This window comes from Equus caballus, chromosome 21 (assembly GCF_041296265.1).
Source record: "Equus caballus isolate H_3958 breed thoroughbred chromosome 21, TB-T2T, whole genome shotgun sequence".
Lineage (NCBI taxonomy): Eukaryota > Metazoa > Chordata > Mammalia > Perissodactyla > Equidae > Equus > Equus caballus.
In genome coordinates, this window is record NC_091704.1 from 36,921,276 (window position 1) to 36,940,457 (window position 19,182).

A 19,182-nucleotide genomic window follows, 5' to 3' on the forward strand; every position below is an offset into this window, starting at 1 on the left:
TTCGCACTCATCTTTTTAAATTCTCACCGAACTTCCCCAAGTCAGGTAGAATTTTCCCTTTCTCATAAGACCAGCAATTGAGACACAGAATTACAACAGTTAGATCACAATTTTTTCTAACATTAGTCCATCAGTTTACAAATCCTTAGTGGGTTTCTCCCACTATCTGTGACCCAATAAACAAGAATGCCTCGACGCTTCTTTCTGTTTGGTTATAATTGGAAAAGTTACTGAACTTGAAATATCCATAACATCACCACTATCAAGTTTTTATACTTCCAAGTATAAAAGTTTTTTGTTAATCCAAACCAGGTTAAGACACTAGATCATGAATTGTGAAGATTGGTGAGAATAGTGACTCAGACACAAGGTTGTTTTCATTTTGGTTTAATACAGACCTAAACAAGGCAAAGAAATGAACCAGATATTGATAAAAGTGAGTGGAAGCAGTTCCCCAAGACTTAAGTAGTTGCTGGTAATCTAGAAGCTAGTTCCTCACAAAGTTCATTCAAATTTCAGGGGCCAGTGTAACCTGTGAGGATAATGATCCTGCTAGGTCAGAGTTACTCAGATCTCTGGGTTCCCTAACTACCATTAGTTAGGCTGGAAGGGCCACATCACCATTCAAGAATTTGCCTCCTAATACGAGATACACTAATTCCTTGTTCTCTCTCTTTCTGCATCATTGAGCAACAGAAGACCAGGCCATGACAAAACTCAGAGGTGCTTACTACTCCTTCAGGATACAAAGGTGTGGCTATTTTAAAACATTCTCTCCTCCAAATTCTTTGACATTCCTTCAGTCAAGAGGTAAGAGTCTATATCCCCTCCTCTTACATCTCTGCAGGCCTGGAAGTGCTTTGTCAAATAGAGTCCCTCAGAAGGGGGGAGGGGTAATAAAAGAAGATGCAGTTTCTATCATATTTATTGAAACACTTGTATTTGGAGATTGTGCCACTCCATAAGATGTTTGACTAAATACCTTGAGGCCACCATGCTATGAGGAAGCCAAGACACATGGAGAAGCCATATCTATTATGCCAATCAGCAATGCTAGTCTTCAAGGCCTTATAGCACAGCAGCAGACACACACATAAGGAGCAAACTTTGGATAAGTCTAGCCCCCAACTCTTGAGTCACCCCAGTTTTCAGCTTTTCTCAGTTGAGACTCAGATGCCATAGAACAGAGTCTAGCAATTCCTTCTGTCCCCCCTGTCCAAATTCTTGACCCACAGAATTCTTGAGCACAATAAAATGGTTACTTTAAGCCACTAAGTTTAGATTTCATGTTATACAACAATAGTGACCAGAACAGGTAGTCAGGCACTAAGCACTTTTTGCAGTCCCACTGTGTGGAATGTATGGAATCTAAGCTTCAAGGGAGTAGATCCCTTTCTTTAAATGCCATTATTTGTAACTCCATGCCCTACCAATTTCCCTGGTTCATGCAGAACTTTTTTCTGTGTTATAATTCAATAAATATAATACAGGTTTTCTGTGAACCTTGTATAAAAAGAATGCTATCAAAAACAATTAAACCACAAGAATACATGAATAATATCTCAATTCTACTTGCACCGTTAAATATAATTTGGGGTAGGCATTAGTGAGGATTAGGTTTTGCTACTTATGACGGAAAAGTGAAATGACTATTGGCTAAAATGCATAAGGTTTTATCTTGGAATTTGACAGTTTAAACCTCAGCCTAAATGCCTAGGTTTGAGCTATGTTTGATTAGAAACACACAGGCTTTTCCCAAGTTTCTAATGATCCGTTCCTAGGATGTGGCTGTCTTCCACGATTCAAAATGGCTGTTGTTGCTCCCGTTATTACTTCCACATTCCAGTCAGCAAGAATCAGGAAGGGTAAGAAGTGGGCCAAGCTACCCACTTTCTAGCACACTTTCAGGAAGTTAAACATCTATTTCCATTTTCATATTGGTTGGAACTAACAGAGCCGCACTCGACTAGAAAGATATTTGGAAAATGAAGTCTATCTGGGGAAGCAACGTGCCCAGTTAACATTCAGAGGTTCTGCATTCATAGGTTCTGTTACTAATGACGAAGTGGAGAATGGATGTGTGGTACTTCTAGGATTCTCCTCCTACACGGGGGATGCACAGAAAAACATTTCCAGTGTATACTTGTTTCAAAGAGAAGAAGGAGCACTAATACATATGTAAGAAGCACCTAGCATGTATCAGAGACTACATTGTTAGCCTAACCTGGGATGTAGAAATTATTGGCCTCATTTGATTGAACAGAAGTTGATGCACCAAAGTGAAATAACACCCCCGGGTTTATATTGCTAACAAGTAGCAGAAACACAGTTGAAATCTAGGAAGGCTTTCTGACCTCAATGCCCATTCTTTACTTCCTCAAGAGACGAGAACCCTGGAGAGGGATATGGGCAGTGGCCTTTGAAACAGAAACCTGTGTCTTGCTTCTTATCCGCCACTGGCAACTCATGATGATGATGGTGAATGCCGTGATGAGGATGCTGAGGATGGTGATGATGACGAGGATGGTGACGACTTGCGTCGAGCACTACGTGCAGATACTCTTTCGCTTCACTGGGGTAGACTCTGCGGATTTCTTTTTCCCAAATAGCATGCTTTACTTTCATTTAAAAACAATTAGAAATCCTTTTTAAAACTTTTTTCTTTAGTTATTTCCGAAGAATAGAACCCTTATTTTGTTCTAATATTCAAAATGATTGTCCAAGTTTCCTTTTTTAGTGAGACAGTTCTTTCTTTGGCTCTACACACCAGTGCTCTGAGTAGCTTGTCTTGATTGAGCTGAAGAAAAGTTTTTCCATTTTCAATTGTTTCAGTTTATCTGAAGAATTAGAGTACTCTTTATCCAGCTTGCTAAAATGGAAAATAATTTAAATGTCAAATATCAGTGTTGTAAGAAGTTCTGTGACCTTTTAACTTTCTCTGATGTACTTTGGAAATGGCTGTTTCCAATAGCTTACACTTGGCTGTGCGTGGGTTTATTCTTCATTAAAAAATTAACTACTATGCACGCCTGGGAAATTTTTGAAAACTGGTGTTACCCAACAACTTGGAACTTATAAAGTTATTATCCTGTTAAAGCATTATAGTCCTTGAAATCTGTGAAGACTGTGACAATAGTTCTAAGGAAAATCTGGAGTCACCAGAACAACACCATTGTAAAGTAGCAGCATAAACAGAATAAAGTCAATTAAGTACACCACTCCAGAGTGGCCAGGGGTGTGGGAAGATGGATGGTCATAACAAAGATTCCATGAAATTTGGAAGTAGTTTGCCTGAAGGAAGCATATGAGTGGTAATTGTTTTTGAAATGCAAAATATTCTCTAGATTTAGTCATTTTTGTTGATTTCTTTAATTTCCTGGCTGCTTTCTCAATTCTTCAAGTAAATACAAGTTTAAATAGCAGCATTATTTCATGGCAAGAAACAACTACGTTTTCCCTGGTGTTGAGACAGTTCTCAAAAGCTGTAAAATTGAGGCTATTACCTTCTGTCAGATTTCTCTGCAAGAAATCTTAGGTCATAGGTCTCTGGGTTTTGCAACTAAAGATGTAAATTAAAAACTAAAAATCAATTGGGATCCTATTAAATTATTATTAAATATCAGTTTTTATTGACCATAGAAATATCTCATCAAATATGTTCTTATGTTCCTAGCTGTTAAGTCTTTGAGCTTTAGAACTTTCTCAGTAGGTGGTGAAGAGCTGTTTGTTGCTAAAATGGATGCTATAGGCTTTGAATTCAATTTCAGTGAGATATAAAATCTTGAGTCCGAGATGTCCTAAAAAATTATAGCAAAGTAGATATCTACTAGAGATATGTCTTTGTCTGCTATTTTCTTACTCTCCAAGTTGTGGTTATTTTCCAAATCAACGTAGGCATAAGTCAATGAGACATAGAGAAATTTCCAATCTTGTAAATTAGAATGCAGTTTAAATGTCCAATTGCTAGTGCCATACCATGGTTTTATTTATAATCTATTTTGGATAGTTCTGGTACTGAACTTAAGATTTTAGGCATCTCCATGCCACATGTAGAAGCCTGACTTTAATGTCATAAATGATCAGTTGCAGTCTTAGTTCTGAAAATTTAAAATGTGAATTAAACGAGTGGATACTTTTCAAAACATAACATCATCACTCTATACACCATTTTTTGTTAGACTGAGACCAGCATACAATAATTTGATGTATTCTAAAACTTTTGACTACTTAACCTCTCTTAAAATTAAAGGAGAAGCTAATTCTCAAGGGTCCTAATATCACCCCCAGAAGTTGTCTCAGGCTGTGCAAAAGTAATTTAAAAATTAATTCACTTAAATTATAATTTAAGAGTCATGGGAATGAGGCCCAATGACAAGGTATGGGTTTGAAGTTGACATATTGTATACTCAATATCCTCCCCTTTCACTTCATTCTATGGTCTTGCGGATTAGTTGGGTGGCTACCAATAGCCCAAGGCTAAACGTAGTTTTCAGCCTGCCATTTGGGATAAAAGACTGGAAATGGAATATGTATAAAGAATATGAGGGCAATGGATTTAGCAAGAGAATTGTTGAGGTCACTATGTCTGAAATCTGAATGGCTGAATGTGTGACACAGGCAATTTCCAAGCATGATAACTTCCCTTCCATTTTAATATGCCTGGACAGGATATTCGATATATAAGCAATCAGTCCTCCAATACATATCACAATCTAAAAATGAAAGTTAGATTATTTTACCTTTCTTCAATTTTTTTTCTTTTTAGACCGGTTTATTTTTAGCCAATCTGGACACTTGTGACATTTCCTATTATTAACAATATTGATTTCTTTGAAGAAGGAAGCTTTTAAAAATAAGTAGCTTATACTTGTTAAGTTTCATTTATTATTCTTTGGAAGAAAAGCTAATTGCAAATCATTCGAAAACAAATTATGATGTTCCATAGTATTTTTAGTTAAGAAGATAGTCTAAGTTTTTTAAAATTTAAATGTGGCAATTTTCTGAGTTTTTAGAAACATGCGATGTATTTGTAGTGTATATACTATGCCAAAGATTAGACAAGAATAGCAAATGTTTATTCAAACTACAGTGTGGAAGCCCACAGAGCCGCCACAGTTTAGCACACTAGATATGAAACTACTGTCCATCAGAGGGTTGAAAAAGAAACAGCAAGCCTTGATGTAGTGATCATTTGCCTGTCTCAGGAACTAGATACATTTAGAAGGTTTGAACAAAAGGAAAAGGGCAATTCTGTTTCACACACACACACACACATCCACACACACACAAAAGTAAGTAAGATGTTTCAAGGGATAGAAGGAGTTTCAAATCAGTATTTAAAAAAATTATTACCAAGATTAAAAATTAGCATCTCCATCAATAAAGATACTCTTAACCAAATAGTTTTGGTGGCAATTTAGAATTCACCTCTAGTAAGATCTTGAATCAGTCTTAGCTGACTTTTTTTTACACGTGGTGTTTGTTCTGTGTTGAAACTACTCTGGCCAGTTAAGGCACAGGTGGTAAAGACAGGCCTTGATTACGTCACCAATGACTGCCTGTCAAGACAGAAAGGAAAGATGCCCTGTTGGAGTACAGCTTGGAAACCTTTCATTGCTTATCCTGCTCATGTATGCACGTGAGTGTTACTTTTCCACTAAAAGGCAAGAGAAAAGTCCTATTTAGGTAGTCCTTCCTTTCTTGCTCTTATCTCCACAGCTACATTAAGTGGTTTTTTGACTGACCTACATCTGGCATATGTTTATACAGGAAATATAAGTGAATGAACAAACCAACTAAGATACAACAAGGAATGGTGAAGACTGTAGGCAGCTCAGGAGCACGTGTCCATTTAAAGGAGTCAGTGACTTCTCAGCTCCAGCTCATTGTTGCCATGAGCCCAGAATAGTACGATCGTCCTTCTTCTTTTCCTCCACCTCTTCCTCCTCCTCTTCTCCTTTACCTTTTTCTTCCTTCTTATTATCCAGAAGTCTTATTATCCTCATTTTGAAAATAACCTGAGCAAAATGCATAATAAATGAAACATATAAAGATGGATATTGCCAACAGGCCACTGGTCCAATTTACCCTCATTTTACAAACGAGAAAAAAAAAATGGTTCTCTATAAAACTAAACCCAAACATTAAAGTGATGAAACCAAGAGTAGAATTCTGAATTTCCTGTGTCCAGGCTGTTCAGTTCTTTATAAATTTCCGCAGCTCTCTTCCATTATTTTAGTTGCCATGGGAATAAGTCTATCATATTTCTCATTAATCAGAAGTAACTTAAAACTATTCTAGTACATTGTTTTCCTTTAATAAGCCATCTGTATTTTTCATGAATGATATCTTGTTAGGAAAGCATAATCAAAACCAAAATCTTCTCCAACCCAGAAAACATATCCACAAAGGGAGAAGAAAAAGAAAACAGTTTTATTATTCAATGAACATTAAACCCCACTGCAATGCACATCACAATAAATCTGCCCAGAGATTGTAACGTCAGAAAGAAATGGCACCCTTTTCTACAGTCAAGCAGATATTACCCATTATGTACGTATTCTCAAGATAAGCAATAACTAGTCCTCAAGTAAGAGGACTTGACAGCCCCATTTGTCACACATTCATCCCAAGTCCACCTGATCACTGGGGTGACCATCTGTGTGAGCTAGTTGGTTTTAGCTAAAGGAAAAATAAACTTCTCTTATCTTTATGACAAGAGGCAATTTTGCTACTCAGAGGGGGGCACCCACCAAAGTTAGGCTCCCACCCCACCACAGAACCTGGGAAATAGAGGTGCAATCTTCTCTCATGAGTGCGTTTCAAAGACATGGTTCCCAAGTGCTTGAGAAAGACAGTCCTGGTGGCAGAATGCTGGCGAGAGGCTTATTTAGCTTTTAAATATTTACATACACTTCAAAAGGACAAAGAACTTACAAGTTTTTTAAAGTAAATGTTCTAAGAAAAGGGAGGGGAGTTTTTCAACACAGAGAATTAGGCCTTTTATTTTTAATTTCTATCTGCTGTTGCAAACTGTGTAGAATGGTGTTACAATTTCAGCTTGAGTTGGATTACTCTGGTATCTGTAGTGATTTAGCTCTTTAAAAATATTTATTTTTGCAGATCATTTCTGGCTTTTATGATTTTCATAACTGGAAAAAAATTTAATTCCCTCCAAGAGGTGGATATCTTTATTTCGGCATCAAAGCTTAAAAAACAAGTACTTCTAATTTTTATGTAAATTAAATATAGGGAAGCCAACGTGCTTTTGAAATCATGTTCCTATTTCCATTATGGAGGTATTTTCCTCACAGTCCAGACACTCAGATTCGTTTTGTAAGGTATCACCAAATGGCTCTCCATCACCGGTTTTAGTTCTTATTTAATTTGCTTGTTTACTTGGTGCACTTTAGCATTCCCGAAGTCTTTCTTTTGAATTATTACTTGATTGAGTGGTCTAGACTTTCCTTATTTTTCTTCAAATAATGTGTCAAACTTTCAATACTTCTTGTTAATGTATGTGTGTGTTTGTGTTAGTTTGTTGATCTCTTTCCATTTTATTTTTGTTTGTTTGTTTTGAGGAAGATTAGCCCTCAGCTAACTACTGCCAGTCCTCCTCTTTTTGCTGAGGAAGCCTGGCTCTGAGCTAACATCCGTGCCCATCTTCCTCTAGTTTATACGTGGGACGCCTACCACAGCATGGCTGCCAAGCAGTGCCATGTCCGCACCCGGGATCCGAACCAGCGAACCCCGGGCCGCCGAGGAGCGGAACGTGCGAACATAACCGCTGCGCCACCGGGCCGGCCCCGATCTCTTTCTATTTTAGGTGAGCTATAAGGAAGTGGTTTGGAAAATATAATTTTCGCTATTTTATCCACATTCTAACCTCTGTCATAAGTTTTTAAAAATAAAATTCTCTTAGGTTTTTGTGGTAGACTCTGAAAATGTCTGCCAACAATTTCTTCCATCTCTCTATACTCCTGCCACTTGGTCCATTAAGAACTGGAATCTATTTCCTTCCTTTTGAATCTAGGCCGGCCTTGTGACTTGCTTTGATCAACAGAATACAGTGGAAGTGATTCTGTGGCAGTTCTGTGCCTAGCATCAAGAGGACTGTCACCTTCTCCTTTCCACTCTCTGGGAAGCCAGTTGCTATGTAAAGTTAGATAGCTTGACTAGAAGGATAAGCCCTAGGGGATAGGACACCATGTAGAGAGAGAGGTCACATGAGGAAAAATGACACCCCATGGAACTGAGTCCGGGAGACTCCATGAAAAGAGAGAGGTCCAGGCATCTTAGATAACACGTAGCCATTTGAACCACCCAAGATGAGGTCCTGGACATGATAGAGGCCATCTTAAATCCTTTAACTCCAGTGGAGTTGCCCTAGCTAACACTATGTGAAGCAGAGGCGCATCCCTGCTGAGCACCACCTGAATTCCTGGCCGACAGAATCACAAGTAATAAAATAGTTATTTTTAACCACTAAGTCTGGAGGTAATTTATTGTGCAAGAAGAATTCATTGAAACAGTTGTACCCACACAATATGAAATAGAGGTAAGGGTTGGCAATCATCTAATAAATTGAATTTGAATAAACTACCACCAGCTATTACATTTGTTGATATTACAGAGAATTCCCTGTTTAAAAGACACTTTAATAAATATTTTTTATAATTTTTAATAAATATGCTACTTCAGAATTCTTTATAAACCCAAAGAAGAGATACTATTATTTTAGTCATTATATAGCTAAGAAAATTGAGGCATAAAGAGGTGAAATTATTTGCACGAAGACACGTTAAGTCGAAGAACAGGGATTTGATCACAAGCAGCGTAACTCAAAGCTTGTGAACTTAGCCTCTACATGCTTTCAAACAAAATTATTTAGTTTTAAAAACCTTCCCAGGCACTGAATTGTCTCTATTATGTAACTGTACTGGGCATATTTATCAAATAAATAGTTACTCATTCATTCAACAAATATTTGCAGACAATTTTGCACAAGGCACCATTCCAAATGCTCGAGATGGAAAGCGAGAAAAGACCAGGTCCCTGCCTCCTGAAACTGTCCTTTTAGTGAAGGGAAGCAGGCAACAAACGAACAAGCGCTCAGTGTGGCGGACAGCGTTCAGTGCCATGGAGCTGGATACAGCAAGATAATGGAGACAGAGAGAAATGCTGTTTTAAATAGGATGGTCAAGAAGGAAGATCTCTTTACTACAGTTACCTTCGAAAAGAGGCAGAAAAAAGTAAGAGAGTGAATTTTGTGACTATCTGAAGGAAGAATATCCCAATTAGAGGAAACAACAGGCATAGAGGCCCTCAGATGGAGAAGAAGGAAAGTCCAAGTGGCTTGAACAGAGTGAGTGCTGGGGACAGGAGGTATGATATGTAGAATTCTAAGAAGACTCCCCGAATCTCAGTCCCCCGGTGTTACACCTAGTACAGTCCCCTCCCTTCAGTATGGGTGGGATCTGTGACTTACTTCTAAAAGAAGAATATAGCAAAGGCAATGGCCTGTCACTCCTTGATTAGGTTACATTATATGGCAAAGTGATGGGATATGTCTCCCATGATTCAGTGGCTTTGTGTAATATGCCATCATGTAGACTGCAGCAAGAGACTCCTCTCCCTGGCCTTGAAGGAGTAAGCTATCATCCTGTGAGAGGACCACGTGGAAAGGAACATGGCAGCCTCTTGGAGCTGAGAGAGGCTCCCAGCCGACAGCCAGTGAGAAAAAAGAGAACTCAGTCCTATGACCACAAGGAGGTGAATTCTGCCACTAACCCAAGGGAACTTGGAAGAGTATTTTTCCTCAGACAAGCCTCCAGATAAGAATGCAGCCTGGCTGATACCCTGATTGCAGACTTGAGGGATAATGAACAGAGGAGCCAGTTAAGCTGTGCTCAGACTCCTTACCCAAAAAGACTGAGATATTACATGTGTAGTTTTAAGCTACTAAGTTTGTAGTGATTTGTTATGCAACTGTAGAAAACGAATACAGAAGGGAAGGAGATTGCGGGGTGGTGAGAGTAGGGGCCAGCTCACTTCAGACTTGTTAAGTCATAGTAAGATATTTGTGATGAAACCGCTCTGTACTTTGACTGTCATATCTCAGGGAGATCTAGAGACAGCACCAATGGCAAGTGCCTGGTTGAAATATTGTACTGTAATTACATAATACATTACCATTGGGGGAAGCTGGGTGATGTGTATATGAAACCTCTTGTATTATTTCGTACATCTGCATGTGAATCTACAATTAACTCAAAACAAAAAGTTTTAAAAATAATAAATGTCAAAAGAGAAAAAAAGAAGGATTTGATGGAGGTGTTGATCACAGGGAATATTATCCTAAGGGAATATTAGCCTAAGTGCATAAAGTCTTCAGAGCAGGAGATTGACCTATTCTGGTACTCATTTTATGAAAGATCTTGGACTCAATTATTCTCCTGTCCATTATTATTTTCTCCTATAATGATCCTGAAGATTATTTTCCTTGAGAAAAAATCTAATAGCTATCTAACAATCAAAAATTTCAACTTTTCTTAGATCATTCCATATTTTCCTTATTCTTCCAATTGCAATATAAATTTTAAAGTTCCCTTTTTTGTTTTATTTCTGACAGCATAATATCTTCCACTAAGTTTTTGTGTTCCTGGGGTCCCTCAAGAACCTAGTCAAGGCTATCTTTGACTTCTGCATGTCAGGAGAGCACACTGGTAGACTTGAGATTTCCAGACCACCTTTAAAGAGTCAAGCCAACAAGCTCATCTTCCATCCCCCTGCAGTTTTCACCTTCACTGAATATCTTAGTAATAATCCTATCATAACTTGTGACAGGAATATTTTGAGAAGGCAGGAAATAGCCTCTTGTGAGTATAACCTTTGCCCTTCATTTAAAGATGTGTATCCTGAGGTCTCCTTTTATGTTCTCCCTGTGAGCGATGGCCTCTTAACACACCCAGCTTGACATCTTTAATTTGGAACCCTTCCATTTTTGGCATTGGGAGATTGGAAAATTATTTTTTGAAATCTATGAATTCTACATATGGACTAAAAACAGCTTTGAGAAAATACTGGAAGCTAAAGGAATTTTATTGTATTACTAGGCAATGTCTCTGTTTAACAGAGAAAGAAAGAGCAGAGTACAAGCGAGTAATGGGGGAAATGTATCAACTAGAGCAGTTTTGACTTTTTACCCAAAATAGCTCTACTCATTTCCAACTGAAGCCAGACTCAACAGTGGGTAACAAATTTTGCAAACCTCAGCTCATTATGGATGTTGACCTTCCTGCTCTATTCTTACCGATCCATGCTACATTCCTATATTTAGAGTTATTTGTCTTCCTTTTGGTTATCTGTCTTCCTTTTCATCTCCTGTGAATGTATTTTTGCAATCTGAACACATTAATAAGGTTCTCTGCATAGTCATGCCATTTTCTTCCATGATGAGCCTTCTTTTCTTCCTCATTAAAATAATTTGAGCTTTGCATTGTCAGAGTTACATCATTAGCAATTTTGCTACCTTTCTGAGCCATCTTCTGAGTTTTTCATACCTGAAAGTTTTGAAGTCTTCCTTCTTAAAGTCTAAAGTACCTATATAATGACTATCCTTCCCAAGATTTTCCAAATTCTAAAATGAGATGGTCAGTTTTTTCAAAGTCCCCCGTCACTGGCACTTTGTGAACCAAATTCTCTTTGCTGATCAAAATTAGGCCAAAAATATTAGTTCTTCTAATCACTTCCTTTACCCTCCAGGGCATGAAAATGTCAGTAAGACCAGGCAAGAATTTGTCAGTTGTTTTGCTTATGTGGAACAGATTTTCAGAAGATGAACAGAATGTTGAAATTTCCGTGTCACTTCTACAGTTTCTGTTATGATAGTTTTGTGATTATGTAAGATACACTCCACCAACTAATTTCTTCTAACTGGACAGATAGCCATACATTTTTGCCACATCCAAATTACCTTTCCTATTCTTTCTCTTTACCGCACCTAAATACACTCTCCAACCTCCATCCATATTCTAGATTTCTCTGCACAGTGTACAGTTTCACAGTGTAAAGTGATGTTTACCTTCACTTCTGAGGCCATGATTTTGAGGCTGGGAGAACTTAGTTAGTACTTATAACCTAGAATAGCACCTGGCACACAGTAAGTGCTCATTAAATATTTGTTAAAGGAATATCATATTATGAGAATGATTATTTTCATCATTAGGAATTCTCTTGCATCTCTCTTTCTGCAGCTTGCCACTGTGTTCCACATCATAAGTCAGCATCAATGAACTTCTCTAACCATTCTTTTTTTTCTTTTTTGTGAGAAAGATCATCCCTGAGCCAATCTGCTGCCAATCCTCCACTTTTTGCTGAGGAAGACTGGCCCTGAGCTAACATCCATGCCCATCTTCCTCTATTTTATATGTGGGACGCCTGCCACAGTATGGCTTGACAAGCAGTATGGCTTGATCCACACCCAGGATCTGAACCGGTGAACCCCAGGCTGCCAAAGCGGAATGTGTACACTTAACCACTGTGCCACTGGGCTGGCCCCTCTCTAACCATTGTTGAAGACTAAATTAATGTTGGAGATGGGATGACTGAACATTTAAAATCCCTGTAAAAGCTATTGCTGTTGTCCAGCCTAGAACTCATTATTTGCACAAAGCTTCAAAAGCTAACTTAAAAGTGGTTAGAAAGGAAAGGATATGTTCCATAGATGACACACAGAAAGCAACTATAGGATATGGCAATGGTTTGAACAAATTTATTACAAGAATGAGAGTCCTTAACCTCTCTGTGTGTTTAACTGGAAGGCAGGAAGGATGATAATATTGCCAGATTTATGGAAAGGTTAGTGGAGTGGATTGATGTAGAATGAAAAGTCTAGGGATTCATTTTTAAAACCATATTGCATTTCAGGTATCAAAAGGACATCTGACAAAAATAATAAAATCTGCAGATTATGATACAGATAAATTCCTCCGTTAGGCAAAGAATTCTCAAATGTTCCACCAATGGATGGTTTCATTTACTCTAAAGAGAGAATTCAGATTCCATTTGGTGAACATGTTACCAGAGACGGCAATAACAAAGAGGATCTGTGGGTTAATAATGAAGAAACCTTCTGTAACCAGTTTTAGCACTTCCAAAACTTTGGGCAATTTTAAAATTTGGTTTTGCAGAAATGGAGATACATGTTCCAAAGTGATCCTGAAAATACGTTTTTGGCCATGGCAATGAAAAACATAGATGATATTTTCCTTGTTACAGAAAAAAAAAGAAAGCTGTACAAACATCAAAGACAGTCGTAATTAGGACTGCCTGGAACTAATTTCTATGTATTTCAAAAGAGTAATGACTAAGAAATTTGAAGATGCAGCTGGACGAAAACCTATTTCTCTAGCAAGATTGCTCATAGTGAGTACTTTTCCTGAAGTTAATTATTAGGTCTAATAAAATCTGCCATGGTATTTGTCCTGTGTTGTCTACAATATCATACAACTGTTCCATAAAAATTTCATGTGAACAATAAATGCCTGGAAAAAATTACTTCCCTTGAGAATATGGTATGTTTCCTCATGCACAGTAAATTTACATGAATGATTGTGTTGTCCTTTTAACCTGAACCACTACAAATCTCAGAGCTAAATATATTACTCAAGTTGAGTAAATTTCTAGAATTCTTTTGTCTATCTGCATTCCTGATTTTCCATTCGAATTTATATTTTCACAGGCACTTGGCTGCAGTTTATTCTTTATACATTTGATTTTTTGGAATATACTATGCTATCTCAAATCCATTCTAAAACAAGACAGGCTATAATGGAAGAAAGAAAGGAAAACAGGGAGAGAAAAAGTGAAAGCAATAAGCATTATACTAGCTGTGGATAATTTAAGACAATTAATCAAATATGTGGGCTTCGTGGCTGTGAGAAAAATTCAATATCACTACAAACTACTACAAAAAAAAATTCCAATTTCCAGCTGCTTCCATCATTCTCTTCATCAAGATAGGAACTAAAACTACACATAGAAAAGGAATCAAAAAGATTATTAGCACGTAAATTATTTGCACTGACTATATATTTTTACAATTCAGTCATGAAAAATTATGAATGCAATAGCATAAAAATAACATTCTAGAACTAGTAACTGCATTTTTATCATCAAGAAAGAAAATGCATTGATAGTCTACCATCTTTGGAATTCCTCTTTTGCAGTTTAGTAGAAACTGCATTGGAAGCTTAAAAATATTACATATTCAAGTAAGAAAATTACCTTAAAAATTAACCCCAGGTTAAGTTTATTCTAAGTCAACTCCAAAAAGGCATCTGTCACTTCCATTAAAGACAGATCTGTGGAGAGGCTGTCCTAGAGGTGCAGCGATTAAGTGCACACATTCCGCTTCGGTGGCCCGGGGTTCGCCGGTTCAGATCCCGGGTGCGGACGTGGCACCACTTGGCAAACCATGCTGTGGTAGGCATCCCACATATAAAGTAGAGGAAGATGGGCACGGATGTTGGCTCAGGGCCAGTCTTCCTCAGAAAAAAGAGGAGGATTGGCAGCAGTTAGCTCAGGGCTAATCTTCCTCAAAAAAAAAAAAAAAAAAAAGAGAGACAGATCTGTGGAGAGATAACCTAAAGGTGGAAAAAAAGGTGTGGCCTACACAACAATGGACGTGAAATGATTAATACAGAAATGCCTGTGAAAAGCTACTGCTAGAAAGATTTTAATGGTGTCAAGCAGGGCATATAATGATAACACACAAGCCAGAGATTGTTTTCAATGTAGTGTTTCAGGAAGAAAAAAACTGTTCTTCACTAAGAGATAAGTATAACTCTTCCTAGTAATTGGCACAACTAAGTAATAAAATACAACTTCTGTCTTAGCCACTGCACTAGACCATCTCTTATAGAGCATATACAATAACTGACACTAGACCCTAAGTCCCGTTAGTAAAGTCATTTATTCTTTCCCTCATTATCCATCCATCCATCCACCCGTGTAGTGACTATACGCCTAATACATACCAGGCACTGTACTAGACTGTGAGCACCACGAGGACTAACAAGGTATTATGTGATTTTTTTCAGAATCCACTAGATATTCTATGTAGTTTGTCATATATAAATTGCATAGTAAAATACATAAATATTTTATATGTAATTTTTGATAAAAATAATGTCTTTTTAGGTTCAATCATTCAACAAACTTTTTCAACATCTTCACATAATCCATGTAAAAAATTGTCCCCCAACATTACTATATATAGGTACCTAAGATGAGTATATCCTATATGACTATTACAGTCAAGAATGGTAGCCAGAGTTGGAAATTCAGTAATAAGTTGTCAACATGCAGTAACTACATTACAGCTAATCCATTCCTGATCTTAATTTTACAAAATATAAAATCAAACTATGACCCTCCCTATTCTACTTCACTGTAACTTAACATTGGCCAAATATGAATGCTCGCCCTGAGTCATGTTAGGAAAAATACTCTGCAGATTCCCTGTATCTATTAGACAAAATTAATTTTAAATAAACAAATGATTGATCACTATTGGTATCATAATTAGTTATAGCAATATATCTATGCAAATTTAAGTCATTGGTTATTTCCTGTTTTGTATGGCATTTCTTTAAATTAGCAGAGAATAAAGATGGGAAGACGGGCAACATTTATGATCACTATTCTATCCGGGCACTTTGCTAGATGCTTTACATGTATTATCTCAGTTTTATGAAATATTTAGTCCCATAACTCTATCCTCATTGTGGCAGCAAATATTACTATGGAGCAGAAAGAAGCATCATTAACCTTTTGAAGTGAAAGAAATGACTAAGAAAATGGCACAATTTAAGATGCAGACAGGAAGGAGCCTGCCTTCCTCATTCTATTGTTTTATTTCTCTCTTCTTTTATTCCATAGTAGAATTCTACCGATTGCCACCCAACCATTCTAGCTAAGAGACAATTATATAATGTAGAGATGGAAAAGGGTAGAAAATAATGTAAAGAATGAAAATAATATATTATATCAAGAATTCATAAAGAACTTTTAAATAGATATTAACCCAGTACAGTACTTTGCTAGGGCTGCCATAACAAAATATCACTGACTGGGTAACTTAAACAACAGAAATTTATTTTCTCACAGTTCTGGAAGCTGGAAGTCTGAGATCCAGATGTTGTCAGGATTGATTTATTCTGAGGCCTCTCTCCTCAGTTGTAGGTGATCACCTTTTCTCTGTATCTCCACATCATTTTCCCCTCTGCATGTGTCTGTGTCCAAATTTCCTCTTCGTATAAGGACACTCAGTCATATTGGATTAGAGCCCACCCACTCTAACGATCTCCATTTAACTTAATTGCCACTTTAAGAACCCTTCTCCAAATGCTATCACATTCTAAGGTACTGGGGGTTAAGATTGTCAACATACAATTGAGGGAGGGACACAATTCAGCTCATAATACCCAGAAAAACACAAAAACCCTGAGAATTTTGAACTAGGAATTGTTATTGCGATTTCTTCCTGTTACCTCTAGCTTTCCAACTAAAAAACAATGGAACAAATATACTTAACAGAGTTGCCCAAAGCCCACCTACCAACCATAATGAGATCTTTAGTCTCACATACTTAGGGGTGGGTCCTCCTGTCCGCAACAAAATTTTACAATTCTTTGAGAAAGACAACCCACACGATGATAGCAACACACACAAGGGTTTTCTTTCATTTTTTTGTTTTGTTTTTGTTGAGTTTTGTTTGTTTGTTTTGAGTTTGCCATTTTTTCTTTTTTGCTAAAGTTATTATTTGATAGGACCATTTCCTGCATCAGATTTAAAAGAGAAGAGAGAGCTGATATATTTACTTTTTTATGACATCTAAAATTTAGTTTTAAAATACCAAGGTTAGTCATTGTGTTTTCCTTGGTATTTGATTTTTACCTCTTTGCAGACAGTGAAACTCATTATAATTGTGTTGAAGGGGTAGGTAAAGAACATAAGGAACAAGGAAACTCCCAAGGAAATATGCCACTGAGTAGTAAATGACATACTCTTTATATCTAGAAAATAATCAGCCCATCAGGAATATTTTGTAGGACCAGAGCAATTAGTTCATTCTTTCTATAAGATAATTTACGGATTATTTTAAAAATGGATTCTGAGATTTCAGCTTTGAATGAATGTTCTTGTAAGCTTTAAAAGCACAAATTTACTCAAAATTATGCTACATGATGATATTTCTTATTTCAAAGAATAATCATTTCTTCCAAAATCATATCACTGCTAAGTACAAAAGTAAAAGATTATACGTAATTTGTGACTTTCCAAGATATATCATTAAAGAAATTAGAGGCAATTACATCTATAGTGTTTCAGAACCATTAAAGTATATAAAACTATCTTCAGATATTTTTTAAATACATGAAAAAATTACTCAAATTGAGCTTTGAAGGGCAAATTACTTTCATCATTCATATTTTTGTAGCCTGTATGTAATAATAAAATATTATTTTATTGTTTACAATGGGAAATATCCATAATTATGCCTCCCAGAATTGAGTATTCTCACAATCACATTTTGGCTTGAATAGTAACATATTCAGAGATGCTTAAAAGGAGAACTTTAATTGAAACTAGAGTGAGCTACAATGCAGACTTTATTTTAAAGGCTCAAAGTCAAACCTTTCTTGCCCAGTATTTCTCCCTCGGCTCTTTGCTTTCCTTGATAGTGTTTTCAGCTCCTTAATATTGTCAATTTATCAAACTATGGAAAGAATTATACACTAACAACTTGCTTTCTATATTGATTTAGTGTATCTGCTCAGCCTCCTTGAGTATTAAGCTATAGTTACCTACATCCTAGATGATATGAAAGATTTGTATCTATTTTATGTTCCCCTTATCTATTTATGCTGAATCATCAGACATTAGTAATGTATCTAAGCAGAATTTTTCAAAACTCAAAACTTTACATTTTTTTGCATTTTTTCAATTTGTGCAGAGCAAGTAATGTTACTTATTTAATGATTTTCCCTACAATGATTGACTTTTTTGTTTAAATGCACGTATTTATAAAGAATTTGATATCAACCTGAAAATGGCTAGTACATAAAGCAAACAGAAAACATTATTACTAAGTGTGAACTAGATGCCTTTGCCTAAGACTGACACTGAAGTCTGCCCTCTATTTGTCATAAATAGAGTACCAAGTACTGGAGAACTGTAAAAGACACAGTGGCACCTCGGTACTTTCTATCTGACCTCATTAAAAGCATCAAAGAACTTGTTTTTTTATTTGATGTTAATGTTGTGTATGTATGTTTATGTGTCCATACCACCTAAAATAGTCTTCCCCATCACTATTGATATCTGTTCCACATTTTGGGAAATGCTGAATGTAAGCATATTCTTAGTGCTAAGAAAATGGAAAAATCAAATCCATGGAGAGATTTTTCCAAGGCTAAGGGGCAAGTATTATAAGAAGACACCAACTGTTCATGCGAAAATAAAATCATTACACAAGAGCTCTGAAATAAAAATATCTTTGGCTATAGAACAAAGATTTACTTGTTCTTCCTATCAATTGCTAATGCTCTATCATGTGTCGTGGAACATGGGCTGTGACAGAGCCAAGACCAGGGCCTTGCACTGTAAGATCCTGCAAGTAAGGGCCTCCTTAACTTCTGAACTCTAGGCACCTTTCTTGCTTCACCTAGTCCCAGACTTGCTTAATTAATACCTCTTAATTGATAATAACTAGAGAATCCTAGGTTAAAAAACTACTTTACTATCCTTCATATCTATGGATGAAGCTTTTTGGAATACGCAAAATGGCAAGGCTAACAACACCGACCTCAGGTAATTGCTTTTAGTGGAAAATGACTTAGCGCATGTGAATTCTGCATCCCCAGACAAATGTTAGATATTACCATTTTTACCCAATTAACTTTCTCACACATTGATTGAAGTCCTTCTCTAGGAGTAACTAGAGAGCCAAAGATGATCAGAACACAACCATTGCCCTTGGGAGCTTAACATTTATTTATATAATAGGGTTTTCTCCCCCACAGCAATGGCAATAATTATGCACTTACTGGTCTCCATTCTCCTGTTTCTTTTTGTGCTAAGGCATTTGTGAGGTGCCGGATTAGATTAGCAGTGCAG

At 36.8% G+C, this 19,182-nt stretch overlaps 1 protein-coding gene across 2 annotated transcripts in view; it reads right to left on the reverse strand.

Moving 5' to 3' along the window:
• Positions 1–19,182, reverse strand: part of MRPS30 (mitochondrial ribosomal protein S30) — a 159,127-nt gene that overhangs the window by 41,099 nt on the left and 98,846 nt on the right. The window contains exon 6 of one of the 2 annotated variants that reach the window (XM_070246832.1): positions 4,868–6,017. The exons of the other annotated variant lie outside the window; for it this stretch is intronic. The gene's annotated coding sequence lies outside the window, so the exon portion shown is untranslated. Of the gene's footprint in view, positions 1–4,867; positions 6,018–19,182 lie in introns of those variants that run through there. 2 annotated transcript variants of the gene reach the window in all.